Below are 16412 nucleotides of genomic sequence, written 5' to 3'. Positions count from 1 at the left end.
ATCAAGCATGTCCTGATCGTCCTGTTCTTTACCTTTTCATGGCTGTTTGCACTTTCAATGTCAAGTCATGCTTTCACTCCTCTTTTTATTTAATTTCCATCTCTTCCTCTGTAACCCTCCACTGCACGTCTCCCACCCCTCTTCCAGCAGATTTCCAGTGGAAATGAGCTTCACAGGCTGTTGACCTTGTAGACCCACCACCTGAGGTCTGGACCAGCAGAGCCTGCAGGGTGACCTTTGGCTTCAACCCGTTATAAATCTTTTTATGCACTCTCTCCTTTTTTTCCAACGTTAATCTTATGAACATTCACAGGGAGAGGCGGATATACAAGTTAGTTTAGGATTACGAGTTAGGGATTTTGTGGCTGGTTTGGTTTAACTCTCCCAGTTTATTTTTCTATTCCAAACAGGAGTCCCATTTGATTCACTTATGAGGAAGTGGGCGATCGATGGGCCATGCAGTCAGTAATGAAAATATGGTCTCATGATTTGAAGATGCTGGAAGTCATAAAACATTAACAAAATAAATAAAACTTTAATGAAAATAAAACCTAGCAGTTAAATGAACTGTCTCATTACTTGGGCATCATTCATTTTCCATTTGAATCTTATACAGCAGATTGTCCTTGTGAATAAATACCATTTTCATGGAACTCATCACAGCTTGGCATCTTCACTCAACCTCAACACCTCCTTTGTTTAAAAAATCATCTTGTTCCAGGTGAAAGCTCACCAAGTACGCTGGCTTTCATTGTTTCTCTTGAAACCATTTTGAAACACCTGTAGATGTAGTCACGATATCAAATATTGAGTATGCTTATACAACACTTGGAAAAGTGTTTTATCCTTGAAATTTATCCTTGAAATTCCCTTTTGTGTCATCTGTGCTTCATTCTGGTGGCAATTGCTTGAGAATATAATCTTTTCCATGCGTGTTTTGTCACTAATTATATTAGGTTAAGTATTTGTGATGATCTGTACATGAAAATCTTTGTTGTTGTATTGAAGTAATGAAGTCATCAAGATGTGTAATCAGAGTTTGAGGCTGCTTAAGTTTTTTTTTTTACATAAAGGTGGCAGAGAGGTTGGCGGGGAGGGATATGGGGGGTGATGTCACAGCTGCTTGAAATCTCAGCACAGCATGAGAGCTTATGACGTGCTATAGCATGACACATTCACTTCAGCAGGGTGGCAGAAAGGGTGAAATATCATACTGGAGGTGAAACTTTGGAAATAGACTAACAGCTCAGAATTCAAGCTGTTTATTCCATCCAGTGCTAATTGTTTCACTTCTTGTACAGTTTGGAATCGTATGTTGTCATCTTCCAAAATAAACCGATTTTGTTCCATAATTTAAAATCAGTTTCATTGTTTATAATTTCTGCATGACAAATGATCATTTTCAGTGTGATATCCATGAATTTCTATTTATAAACATCAATATTTTAGGTTATAATTTACATAAATGTTTAAAGTAAAGTGAATATATTAGGTCCTTTGACTGTTCACCAGTACTTTTTTTTACCATTTTTAAACGCCCTTTTTCTTCATTTGTTCACTTGGTTCTGCGGTTTGACATGGATTTATTATTAAAAGTACTAAAATTCCATGTAGTCTCTCAATATGAGGACATAAAAGCTGCATGCATAAATAATTAGCAAAGAATGAGAAAAATGCTGTTTAAAATAGTTTTCGATGGAGAGTAGCAAGCACACCAGAGGACACCAAATGCTTCTAGATGCACAAAGGTAGATTTTATGTATTGTTGCTTTTCGAAATTTGTCAGACCGTAATTCATTATGCAACGCGAGTATACGTTAGATTTTTGCATTGCATATAGCCAAAGTCTGTCTAGAAAGTCAGTCAACTGTTGGACATCTTTGGAATGCTCTTGGGAGTCTATTTCCAGTCATGACAGTGCAGCTCCTATCGCCTTGAATGGGGAAAGACCGAAATCTCAAAAACAGTTGGTCAAGACTGCGATCAAAGAAAATATTTTAAATCAGCAGTAACATCTGACAAAACTGGTATCATAAATTGTGGTTCTTTACCTCAGATTACGCTGAAAAGCGAAATTTTACCGGCTTAGTTTGCTAATGCGCATGCACATTCTCGAGTTGACTGATAGGCGATGTCTGTATCTAAAAGGTGATTGGCTCTTTTACCTGTAAGGCGGGACTTCCTTTATACATCCGTTGACTGTTGGGTGCAAGCTCCTTGGTTGGGCTTTCCAATTTCTCCAATTCATTTTAATAGAAGTGACCCGTCTCTGTTATAGCGGACTTTAGTGGAAATGTCTTCTTCTATGGTCAGTTTTCTCTTTCAGGTCAAGAGCTGTCATGATGGAACAACATTTTAAAGACAATTTTGCTGATCAAGTTAGATAAAGTGTTTATAGCAACTTGCCTGAATAAAAACACATCCGGCACAGACATTTGAAGGTAATTCTCACCCATTCAATTAGTTAGGTTTAATACTGCCAGACTGATGCAAGAACACACATCATGTATGTTCAACTTGTACTCGCATAGAGTATGTTTTCGACGTTACCTTCTGCAGTCACTGTCTTGGATGCCTACACACCTTTCTTGCAGTGGGTGATCTCAAATCTTCTCCAGTAAATACTTGTGCTGTGAGTAATGCTGCCAAGCTTCATTATGTCTTGCTTCTGGCCGTTGTGCTTCATTGGAACCTGTTACCAGAGTGCTCAGGCCTCCCAGAGGGCCCTGGAGGTGTTTTCATAAGCCCTACACCAGAGGAAGCTGTGTGGCCTGCTCAGCCTTTTCCGGCCCTGTAAAAGCTGCATTCATTTTCGGCGCTCTGCATCAGTGTACTCCTCTTCCAAAAATACCTCCTCTCTAAAACAAGATGCCATGCTTCAGAAGACTGCCAAGAGCTAACCTTCTTACCATTGGTGGTAGAGAGAGAGTGAATAACAACTAAGAACTAAAAATTTAAAAACAGTATAGAATGTAGTGTTAGGAAACAGGGTTGTTGTGACCATTCCAGACAAAACCCTTGTTCTTTCAAAAACTATTGAGTGCTTTGAAGAACCCAAAATCTGATACACAGATCTGAAAAATCTATGATCAGACATAAAAAAGAGACTTACTGTATATCAACTCAAGAATCCTGTACAGCCAAAATGGTTCCTGATAAGACAATTGTTATTTGTTAAACCTAAGAATCATTGAAGAACCAGTCCGTGTTTTTGCCTGTTTTGTTGTGAAACACTTGGTCCTGAACTTAGATATTTCCTCTGAATGTAAATGGATATACAGCATGTTTTTTAAAAATTCGTACTGGGAGCTTTCCCAGAATTCCTGCTGAAACAGACACAATGGAACTTGTCCCTTTCACAGTGCACCACAGGTTTTACAATGACATTTTTTGTCTCTGCTGCGTGCGGCTGGGAGCTTGTCATGATAATACAGGAGCCAAAATCTGCCAAAGGGATCTAAGTTCAGTTTCCTTCTAACAAACAGCCCAACACGTAGCAATTACAAACATATGGCAGCGGCTGGGTACAGATGTCAGGCCATGCCCACACCCTTGAAACCATCGGGATGCAGTCCAGATGTAAAGGGATCCATCTTACGTAAGATACAGATGTTGCCGTTGTGCAGACCACCGCAAGGCAGATTGGGCCTTTGTCTGAAGTCCTGTTTAAATTTAGATTGTTTTGCTACACCCAGTTTGCATGTAAAGCCATGGGACAGGCTGCAAATCTGCCAGTGAGAATCTGATTGAAGTCGATAATGTTTAGCAAAACAACTTTGAGAATCAGTGGAATTTTTACTTCAGCCTTTAGGGTTTCATACCTGCATTTTGAATAGGTTGTTAGTATAGTAGATCGCAGATAATATGACTAGTTGTCAAAATAGCTAAATGACAGAATCCTTTAGGAAAAATCTTCGTTATTCTGTGGAAGGGGCTTGAACATAGCAAAATGTATTAAAAGGATCTAAAAGTACTACATTCTTTTTGGAAGGCAAAAGCATCATGGAATTAACCACAATATTTAATAAACAAACTTGCAAGGAATGGGGAATGCATAGAACTTATATGAATTTATGATGTTTTCAGCGTAGTTCTGCCTTCACAGTTTCTGTCTGGGCCATATTTCTGAAACCATAACACCATACACATCCATTGTTGCAACCAATCAGCTGTTAGTTCGAGTAGACTTCAGCAAATGTTAAATGGGAAAATAAACTCTGGAATTTGGAAATCCACCAGTATAAACATTTACTTATATTATTCTAAAGTTATTGTTGCTAAAATTGCATATGAATGTGGTTAGAAACAAAAGATAATTTAAATTAATATACCAGAGACCAGAAACATCACAAGCTGGTTTAAATGTAACAGAAGTTAAGTATGTTTAAATAAAATTCATGGCATGAAGATTCCAATGTATGGTAGACAGACAGGGTGTAATGTTTTGTCCAGTTATGCAAATTATTGTTTTGTATGTTGGTTTCAAACACCCAACTGTCTTCAGTTAGAATTATCCTCTACAACAAAATTCTAATATTGTCATGTTTTTTTTTTTTAACAGATTTTACAAAGGTAAACAAATGAACACTAACCACAGTGGTATACTGGAAGGGTCAAATGTCTTATGAAGGTATATTTTAACTAAAAGTCCTTCTTAAGTCCTTTTTTTACTAAAAAATTCTTCTCCCTGCCCATTGGGGGTGATGTGCATGAATCAAAAACACAAGAAGAAGAATGTGAAAATGGAGATTGACTGAGCAGGTAAGAGAATTTATAGTACAAAAGGACTTAAATATTGATCTGCTTCACACCCACACCTATCATATCGCTTCTGAAGACATTGATTTAACTACTGGAGTCTTATGGATTACTTTTATGCTGGTTTATATGATTTTTGGAGCTTCAGAAATTTGGCACCCATTCACTTGCATTGTGTGGACCAAAAGAGCTGAGAAATTCCTCTAAAAATCTTCATTTGAATTCAGCAGAAAGAAAGTCATGCACATCTGGGATGGCATAAGGGTAAATGCCATGAGAGAATTTTTATTTTTTAGAAATAATCCTGTTCAGAGACAACATAATCTAAGTGAAGTCGACATGTTGTTTCCGAGAGTTCTGGGTAGGGTTGCACCAGCTGTGCATAAGGTCTTACGTAAGTTGGGATGTAAAGTTCACACTAAGGGCTTAGTAACTACTAGTTAGTTGGTAACTAAGCCAGTGGTTAGTTTTGTTGCACCACCTGTTCTTAAGGCAAGACTTAACTAGTACGTCGTAAGCTCTCCGTAAAGTAATGAGTAGTCACATAATATGACGTTTACCTGTATTGATCCAATAAACAGCCTTCAAATTTGTACGCAGAACTGTTAAAAAGCCGTGAATTTCAGTTTGATCTTGTTAGGGTTGATGTTCAAACCTTGTTTGCTCATGTAACTGTTAGCTGTTATAAATGATATCCCCATTAAAATATGATCCGTAATAAAGTTAGATTTGATAAATAGTATATTTGCCCTGTGTAAATAAAAATATATAGGAACTGTATCTAAAATAATTAAGGTGATAAATAAATACTAATACAACAAGCTGGTAAAATTGACATTTATTTGTTTTAATATCCTATATATATTTTGAATGTGTTGAAACTTGACACCGGGCAACGCATCCTGAAAACTGCACCATTAGATCGGTTTCATGCTGAAGAGATGCTTAAAAGTATGTTTTTTCTCTCTTTCTCTCTCGTAAATGTAAATGAGTGTAAATGTCAACATCATACTGTATGTCGAAAGGATTGAATCCTGTCGTGCAAAACATGAGTTCATTGATCTCATAAAATATCAGTCTGCTTTTTTATTCCAACCGTTACTCCTGGTCGGAGTCTTCCGTAAATATTTCGTTCATACCTAGGGTTATGTCCTACCTTAGTTTAATGGTGCAACGCTCAAATATTTAGTAGTGCATAAAGTGTGACTTAGTGCCATTTACGCCACAACTAGGCTAAGTTGTAACTTACGTATAGCTGGTGTAACCGTCCCCTGGTACCCTAGGATTGGCCACATTATGCCGATTGACAGGCGCCATCTCCTATCATACATTTTTGCTTCGGCTCCATTGTTTACCTTGTGCGTAGGAGATCCAGGTTTCTATCCTGTGTCGAAACCAGAAAGCAACCGCGATTGCATAATCAGTGATTATTTGTCCCTCTAACATTACATTTTTACTCCACAGATGGTTACGTTTAGTTTTGGGGACTGGGCTGGCCCATATGCCCAAGAGCAGTTACCGCTTTGGCCAGTGGGGACAGTGTTTTGAATTTCGGTAATCAAAGACCGATTTCAGCTAAAGAAATTTTTACCTACTGTTTCTGATTTCACACTTATCTTGAGTGAAATGTGTGACAGCTATCCCTGGTCTTCCCTATTGAGAAGATGTGTTTTACATTCTTTGAGATTAACCAGTACACAGATTACACACTTGTTTCATGTAATTACTTCTAGTCTTGTTTAAATATAGAACATATTTTACCAGCAGGTGGCCTCTAAAATTGTACCTCAAGTTACAAAATATCTTTGCTGCCTTATGTTTTACTGGCAAAACAAGGCAGAAGCCCTGTGTCCGTTTATTCAAAATTGAATCTGCCTCAAGTAATGTTTTCCCTCTTTATCACAGTGTTACACCTCCCATACAAGATTAGACTCTTGTTAAATTGAATTAATGCAGATGGGAAATCTCACAGGCGCAAGTGGGAATAGAATGAAGGGCATGTGCAAAGGAAATCCTTCCTTAAGTCTCCAATGCTGTTTCATTATCGAACAGGTTACTGTCAATTGCTGAGTCTCAAAGGACATAAAAAGAAGCCAAAGCCTTATTCCCTGTCAGCTGTGACTGCACACTGCACAATTCATGCCAAAGGAGTTTATGCAAAGCACATTCCCACAAGTCAAAATTTAAATAAGATGATTAAATCAGCAAAAGATATTGATCTGGTTATGGGTTTTCCTCACTTTATGCAATCTGCATGCTATGCAGGATAGAATTCTGTGTCTTTTTCAAATTGCATTTACATTTATTCATTTAGCAGATGATTTTATCCAAAGCGATTTGCAAATGAGAATAATATAAATAGCAATTCATCCAAGGGAGAATACATTACATGTAGTGTGCCCCGAGTAGTACATAGCTAGAGCAAAAGTGTAAGTGCAATTTATTTATTTACTTATTGTTAGTTAGTCAGGTGCTCCTGAAAGAGGGGAATTTTCAGTTGTTTTTGTGTATTGCAATGGATTCTGCTGTTCAGCTGAAAGTTGGGAGTTCCACCGGTTAGATATGAGATGTAGCCAGATAACTGCGCACAGATTTTAGCACATCATCTTTGCTAAAAACTATTTGTTAAAAAAAAAAAAAAAAAAAAATGCCTAAAGTTTGATTGTGTTATAATTAATTAATAAAAATGAACTTATTCTTGGTCATAGCTAAGTATTTACATGTTGGACTGAATAAAAGGTGAAGTGTTTAATTTATGTGCCACTATTGCATCATTAAACTGAATTGCAAAAATAATGACTTTTCAAACAGTTTTCTCAAACACTACCCCTGTCTGAACAGGTAGCCCTGCTCCAAACTTTTGTTGAGACAATGCTGCGTTGGCTTGTCAGGATACTCAAACAATCAGAGCAATGTTTTGATGGCACCACAGTGTTTACACTTTTGGCAGAAATCAACCCAGAAGCACTTATTTATAGATGTCACTTCATTTTAAGATGGGATTGGAGAAAGTATTTTAACACACAGATTACACAGCAACATTACCACCTGTCTACTTGTAAACTTAACTTGTGGGAAATTGTGAATGATTGTGCATTAATTGTGTAAATGTATAGAGGGAATAATTAATGTAATAGGATTAGTTTGTGTTCACTGAAAAGTTTTGTGGTTTGGATATCTGACAATGGCCATGCTGAGCTGCATCATTAGTCATTAAAGAGTTCGTACCTTAATATGCTGTGCAAGTGTGATGTCCACACCAGATCCAGTCCAGGCTGATCCCGCTCTTCTGTTTCTGTAAGTTCCCTGTAGGGTTTGGAAAAACACTTTGGTGGATATTACACTCTGTTATTCTTTCTCTCCACAGTCCCTCCAAACCCTTTCAATCTTTGTGCCATTAAAATATCTCAATGTCTGGGTCATAAGGTACAACATCAGATATCATGAACCCTCTTCATGACCCCATAGACCACCCCTCCCCCCAAATACAATTATTTACTATGTTTTTTTTTGTTTTGTTTTTTCCAGAGGTTGTTTACACTTGGTCACTTTATGCATTTTAACTATTGATGCAATTTTGTCCACCTCTGGTTTTTAGTTTTGATGAGCCACATCAAATGCAGCTAAATTTTAAAGAACTCTGAAAGTGAGCACAGGGAATAGTATATCCGTTTTGAGATACATTTATCTGGTGTAAATGGAATGTGCATAATCGGAATCTGATCGATCCCATGAAGTGACTTAACTGTAAATAGGCCCTCATTCTAAGTAAATTAAAGCAATAAGCTAGGGGTAAAGTATGTTTACATGCACTTTAAAAGTTGTATTTCAGTTGGACAAACAATAATTCATCTTTTTCAAATCTCATGTAAACAATTTTTGATTGGACTAAGAGACTGAGGTAATGCGATTTTAGCTTGGCATTGTCCAGCATGTATACATGTTAATTGGACCACAGCTGGCCTCTGCATTGTGCGCATGCTCTGAAAGTCACATATTTGTCCTCATTGGCACTCCAGTATTCCGTCCTGGAATGAAACTCACAATGGAACCCACAGGGAATTGCAATGATTATTCTCATCAACAACAGTTCTTCTTTGTCTTCTTTTGTTTCATCAAACAGTAATTGGCTTGGACTTAGATTTCCTCCACCCTTGTTCCCTTCTGTGAGTAACCATTACGAACAGGGTTGCATGTGGTGACTGCAGGTATGGCTGAGCTCCAGTCTGTACTCTGTTGTCTTGATGGGTCTGTACAACTCCAGGTCTGCAGAGTCTACGGATGACAGACCGTATGACTACGGTGAATAGAAGATTAAGTGAACTTATAAAAGATGCTTTTCTCAGTTATCTTGATTAATGTTGTTGTAGTGACATGGATGAATTACCTTTGAGAAGATGTTGGCAAATATCTCAATTTGCATTGCTATTACATTATCTTTTAATTCTTAAGGGGTATTTTGAATTTCGTTTGTTGGATTGCAGAATTATCTTGCAGTACATGTTGTAACGATTAGTGTCAACAGGATTTAAGCTATTGAGGATATGTGTGGTTTGTCCCAACCCATTTGATTTAAATGGTTAAACTAAATGCCCATTTCTACAACTCCATGTAAAAATTGCATTTCTCCTTAGATTCAATTCACAAGAAAGAAAATCTAAAATCTGATGATCACATCTCAAGCTTAATTTGGAATCAACTGGTCTTTTCTCCTTTCAAGTGGCTTTCCCTTGATTTATAATTCTGAGGAAAATTAACCAAACGGTGTGTGGCTAATCTTTTAATGTGCCAGATATCCAAATGCCCCTTATACATGTCTCTGATCTTTGGCCCATTTGATTCCTTTCATGACCGAAACCCTTCATTTGTTTACGGCTTGGCCCGACGGATTCATTGCTCTTCCAAAGCAGTGAGTCATAGCTCCCGTCTCCTTACGCTTTGCTGGCCTGTCCAAATCCATGAAGGACTGGAGAGAGAAAATAGGCGTCCTCCATCAATGGTCCAAAGATTCACTGGTTAAGTGTCCACGTTTACTTCGGTGTGAGTCGGCATCGTCTTTCAAATCATCCTGTATTTACAGTACAGTAGGTAAACCTCTGATGAATGACACTGGATGCATATTTTTAGGGTCGGCCTGGTCAGTAGACCTAATTGACTGCTACTGATTATAGTATTTATGCAAACCAACGTGCCCTCAGCCGTTATGCTGCCTAAATGCACTCGTAAAAACATCTGTGCATGACTAATGTTACATGACGTGACTGAGTGAGCTCTTCCCATGGGCTGTCTATCTATTAGATTTACCTCAGCCCCACCCTGGGTTCGAATCCAACATGCACAACAGGTTTGTTTGTTTTGAAGGTAAAGTACAATGCTTTCCTTGCAAAATTATTTCTTATTAATTAAATTCACATCTGTATTTTCACTAAAGTGGTGTTGATGGTTAATCTCTAAAGCTATTTTGAACACTATGTTTACATGCGCAGTTACAATCGAGCTACAGCACGGGTCGTTGCAGTCGAGCTACAGTCTTCATCTGTCTATGTATACACGACACAATGTGTAATTGAATATTTGAAGGAAGGATGTCAGCTGAGGAAGTGTACACATTGCGTGTCACCTTTGTCTTTCAGAGCATGAGCACAACGGCAAGGCCAATTGTGGTCCGATGAACGTGTATACATTCCGTTCAGACTAAACCATATCTGCAAATGGTTTCTTACTGTTGTAACGCGCTAGTTGACTGTTACGCTCACTTCTATGGTAAAAATGCGGAGGCTATTATCTCAGTATAGAAGATCTGTGGTGTTGTCCCCTTTTGGAGTTGGCCCAACATCCTTCTGGACTAACCCCATCCCCTTCTGGAGTTACCCCACCCTCTTTTGGAGTTTCTGCCCCTGTTTGGAAATCTTGGGCTGCAGCTGTAGCGACTTGGGGGTTTCTGCTGTGTTGCGCTGGGTAGACCCACCCACTGTGAAATATCATAGGTCCAAAATCCTTCTCAACGTACCTTTATTTTAAAGACCCCAAGAAAAGTACAGATTTCTTTCTAGAGTTGACGTATTGCCTATTAAAATGGGAAGTGCTACTTGCTAGTCAATGGCATGTGGTATTTTCATTATAGAGATTGTTCTGATTGTACAAAAATCTGTGCAGTGTAGAATCTATATTTTTAGTCAATCTATGAATTTTAAATGCATATATTTGTTAAAGGCTATTGTATATATCTTTAAAAGGTTATTTTTTTCAACTTTTAAGAGTACACTAGCATATAAATGGCACCAAAGCAAATAAACATGCACTAAAAGCCACAAAATTGTAAAAAAAAATTATTTATATATATATATATATATATATATTGTGATTAGATGATGTTGTGTTGTGTTGCATTGTCGCCCGTGCTAGTGTCTTATTGCTTTGTTCCAGTTTGGACACGGTGTGCAGGATCACTTTTTTTTAAAAAAGTGCAGCATTGTAGAATAGAGTAATAATCAGCAATTGCATCTGCACTTTTTCAGCTAAACATGCTGGGCATAAAATACATCTAGAACATTTTGTCACAACAGAATGAAATATCCCCCAAGAATCAAAACACAAAAATCAACACATATTTGTGCCAGGACACAGCTGAGCCCTAATATATCCCTTAAGCTTGTGGTGAACAGGCATGAAACAATGCAACAGCTCATCTTGGTACCATTAAACCACCAGCGAAAAAGAGGGATATGGTGATCCTATTAAGACCCATTAATTTTCATTGACTCTATGCAATTTAAATGTCCTCCATTTGATACACCAGGAAGGAAGGCATTTTGAAAATGTTTTCTCTTTTCAGTCCTCTAAAGTTGGGGTTAAATGCAAAGAATATAATACTTTCACTGTTAGTTACTGGGATATATGGATCTGGCTCTACTTTGCGATATAACAAGATAAGAAATATATGATCCGTGGACTGCTAGAGGAGTAATTCCCTCTTCTTTCCTCAAGGGGTGACACTGATTGCCGCACATCACTGAGGTAATGGTCTTGAAACAAGACGGCTAATAGCGAACTGGCATTAAAGATTGCAAAGCATTGTGGCAGTTCAAATGATGTAGGTCTTGACTGAAATGTTCCACTGTAATATTTGATACATCTTGTAATCTTTTGAACTTTGCTTCCCTCTTTTCATTCCCTAGTACTTTTGAAGTGAACTGAAAAATAGTTCAGAAAAGGATTGATACACAGATTGTTAGACTGTCAAGTGAAATGTGTATAGACTACTACTAGTTAGCTATTCATAGGTTGATTTCCCAAAAATGCAAACTCAATATCAACATTCCTCTGTTTGTTTGAGCAGCCCGACATAACAGCATTGACTCCACCAATGCTGTGAGAATTTGGTGCAGGGCTACCTGTTTGTCCAGCTAATGAAAGACAGGGGAAGTGTTTGGGAAACCTGTTTGAAAACGGTGGCATATTACCATATTGACTATTTCTACGGCATGTACACTGGCGGCCAAAAGTTTGGAATAATGTGCAGATTTTGCTGTTTCGGAAGGAAATTGGTACTTTATGCCTTATGGGAAGCTTTGCAAAGGAAAAAGCCACTTTTGAAACAACAGATAATTGGAACATTGAGCTTTTGTGGGATCAGCTAGACTGTAAAGTGAGTGAGAAGTGCCCGCTAAGACAGCCACATCTATTGCAGATCCTTGGCTAGAACGCCAAGGATCTGCAAAGCTGCCATTGCTGCACGTAGAGGATTTTTTTGATGAGAACTCTGAAGTAGTTTAAGTTTTTTTTCTTTTTTTTTAACGTTATTAATGTCCTGACTATACATTGTGATCAGTTGAATGCCACTTTGGTGAATAAAAGTACCAATTTCCTTCCGAAACAGCTAAATCTGTTCATCATTCCAAACTTTTGGCCGCCAGTGTAGATATGATTGAAATAGTAAGAGTAGCAGTGTTGGGGAGTAACTAGCTAAAAGTAGCAACGCTACTAAAATTACTCCATTTGACAGTATTGTGACAGCTGTTCAGGTATTTTCACAAAATATGTAATTTTTAGCTAAATATGTAGTTAATTGCTGCTGTTTATTATTATATTTCGACTAAATTTCAGTGTTTTCTTGTTTTATTAGTTTAAGTATAAATGTACATTCAATTCAATGTTGTCACACTAATTGTTTAATGTGACCATAAACATTTTATTACATTGTTATATAAGCTTTTTAACAAATACTTTCTTCATTAAATAGTTTCAGTGTAGTTTTTTGTTAGTAACTTGTAGTGTATCTAACTACTTTTTAAAACAGCAGCTTGACTGTAGTTTTAACTACTTAAATTACGAGTATCTTGCAACTTGGGAAGCTACAGATTCAGAGTAGCTTCCCCAATCACATTTTCAGTTATTTCACCCATAAATAGTGAAAAATGCCTTATATATTGTACATCATAACATACAATACATTATTTATTTTTTTTCAAATAAAACCTTTTTATTAGTGATAGACCAATATATCGCCCGATATTTGGCCATTTTGTGATTATCTGCATTGGTCGATAACTGTGTTCGCTTTGCTGATTAACAATTAACTTTCCCTTGTCTCAGTTCCAAAATCTACCAATATATTTGTCAATGGATAGCAAACACCAGAGGTGGGGGACTCGAGTTACATAACTTGACTCGAGTCTGACTCGAGTTGCAAATTTCAGGATTTGCGACTTGCTTGATTAAAGTAAGAAAATGACTTGATTTTGACTTGAAGTGGAGGACTGAAACTACAAGAGAAGCATGACAGTCAACAAAGACAATTGTAATCTGTTATAGAAAAACGTTTAAAGGAACAAAGGAAAATCTTCACTTTAGTTGATATTTGCAATTCATTATGTTAAAAGAATTGGGTAGCCTAAGAGTCAGTAGGCAATATTTTTAAGTAAAAACAACAACAAAAAAACAAGAACAACAAATAGTTTAAGCGAACTCACCAGTTAAATTCCAATCCAATCGAAAAATATATTTCCGTATTCACAAAATCTCGACAACTGACGAGATAGAGAAAATGTTCTAGTTGCTTTACACCAGCTCCTCCATCACAGTGATGCGAGTGTTGAGCTGTTGTGCTCCGTTGCTGTCCAAGAGGAAGTTAAAGGCTGTCTCTCAAAACTGCTTAACTGCCTTAAAAGACATCACCTTTGAATGTCTATCTAGCATGTGTTTGCATAGAAAAACAATGCGGTGTGAACAACAGCCCCCACACACTCAAAATGCTGCAGTTTTGAAACCCAAAAATGCTGTCTACTGTATGTTGGCAGCTCACTAAATCTTGAGACACAGCCAAAGACTAACAGCAGTCAGAGGAAATCTGTCATAAATATTCCACTTCAATATCCGCCTCCCCAATTCACACAATAGTTTTCATACACAAAACTAGTTTTTATTGCTGTGTTAAGATTGCAAAAAAAGTTGTTTAAAAACCTGTTGATGTTCATGTCCCACCCCACCAGAACTGATGTCACTTTGCTTAAATTAGTTCACATTTACTATATAGTCTAGTCAAAAAAGGTTAATAATGTTGACAAATTATACAGATGTATAATTTGTTAACATTATGAACAATTTTGAACAGCACACTATGTAGTAAATGTAAACTCATTTAAGCAAAGTAAAGTCAGGCCCATGGGTGGGGTCAATGAGCATTAACAAGTTTGCACTGTCACGTCATTCCTGTGAATGTAGTGTTTCGTAATGACTTGAATGTTTTTCATTTTCAATAACTTATTTTAAACAATAATAACATTTTTGTTTAAAAAATAATTATTGTGGCATTAATGAATTCATATGCAAAAATGTACTGTGAGCCACGACGGAACCGCCAGCACCACTGATCGGTGCCTTCTCAGTTAACGCAAGGAAAGGTTAGTAAATTATTTTGTTATGGATAGATTTCACTAATATCTAGAAAGATTAATGTGTAAAATTACTATTCTTTTTTTAAGGGTTGTCAGTAAATCAAAATTATTATTCACGATCAATCTCATGTTTTGTATTTTTAGCGTGATTAATAACATGTTTGAAATTTAATTTTAGGTCACGCTCATATAACAAGGTAATATTTAACTTATATTGTCTGGTTTTGCCTACATTAAGTGTTTGCCTTTTTAGTAGGTGATGTGAAGCAGACGAAAGTGTGTAAAGACAAAATCTGTTAAGTCTTTTATTAATTATGAAGGATTCGTCAATCATTCAATGAATGAGATGTTAGAAGTCCAGAATTTAGATTTAAAGGAGTAACCTGACCAAAACTGAAAATGTACTTGTTATTTTCTAACTCTAATGTCGTGTCAGCTGATGATTTTCTGTCTTCTGTGTTCTGTCATGCTCAAAAAAGGACAAAATATCATAAAATCACAGTAAAAGTAATCAATATGACTTATTCTATACTGTATATTGATTATTTGTGGAGGGTTTTTGTTGCCCCCTTTTTGAGTCTGACAGTCCATCACAGTCAGAATCACTATTTCCTTTTATTTTATATATGTTTCCTTTCATTATATCTACAGAAAGTCAAATGGGTTTGAAACGGCTTGTAAATAATGATTGGATTTTTGAGTGAGCTTCTCTTTTCATTTAGACTTCCATTTTTATTTACATTTTCATCTTTTTCCCCTTTGTATTTAAAATGAAGAGAAAAAACCCAAAGGACATAATGTCCTTCTTTAGTTAGAAAAATAAAGATAATGGTCAGTCAAGACTGAAGAGAGAAAATGCTTGTGAAAAAGAGTCAGAAATACATGAAAGCTTAGAGATTGAAGAAAGTCCAGAAGAACAGAAAGCCCATCAGCAAGGTGATTTAGTTGCGGAGAGAGTCAGCAGGTCTGGAGACAGAGAGCAGGCAGACAGCAACCTGGAGAGTGAGAGCACTGAACAACTAGAGCAAGAAGAGAAAAGAGATGAGGCAGAGTGTGAGCGAGAGGAGCCCTGTGCATCTACAAGCACTTCATCTGAACCGTCAGGTTTGTCATGGAGCTTAAATTTGTCAGTCACTATAGGCCAGTTGTCTATAGGCTTGAGTACTCCAGAATATTAGACACTGCATATTGTTATGCCTGTTGACATTTTAGCCCTCCCAACAGCCCAGTGTCAGTTTTTGAGAGTGGTTTTAAAAACTGGAAGAAGGCAACCTACAAGGTAGGGGGATTTGCAATTCATGCAAGATCAGAGCGCCACAAGCAAGCCATGGTTGTATGGAAAGACTATGAGACAGCAGTGAAAAACAACAGAACTTTGCTAAATGTCTTAAACAAAGAACATGACAAGCAGATTAAAGAAAACTGGGATTATATGAAAACAATAGCTGAAGTACTACTACTAACTGCCACACAGAACTTTGCTCAAAAGGGACACAATGAGTCGGTAGAGTCAGACAACAGGGGTAACTTCATAGCAATCTTGGAAACAATTGCCAAACATGACAAAACTCTGAAAAAAAGGTTGCATTCTAACCATAATGCCAAATACACCAGCAAAACAATTCAGCATGAGGTTCTGAGTTGTTTGGCAGACATGGTTAGAACAAAAATAATAGAAGTAAAACAGAGTGAGGTTTTCAGTATTATGGCTGATGAAACACAAGACATAAAAAAAAAAAAAAAAAAGAAGAAGCAGTG

Source organism: Myxocyprinus asiaticus, chromosome 39 (genome assembly GCF_019703515.2).
Source record: "Myxocyprinus asiaticus isolate MX2 ecotype Aquarium Trade chromosome 39, UBuf_Myxa_2, whole genome shotgun sequence".
Lineage (NCBI taxonomy): Eukaryota > Metazoa > Chordata > Actinopteri > Cypriniformes > Catostomidae > Myxocyprinus > Myxocyprinus asiaticus.
The sequence above is the reverse complement of the archived record's forward strand: the minus strand, read 5'-3'. Positions refer to the sequence as shown.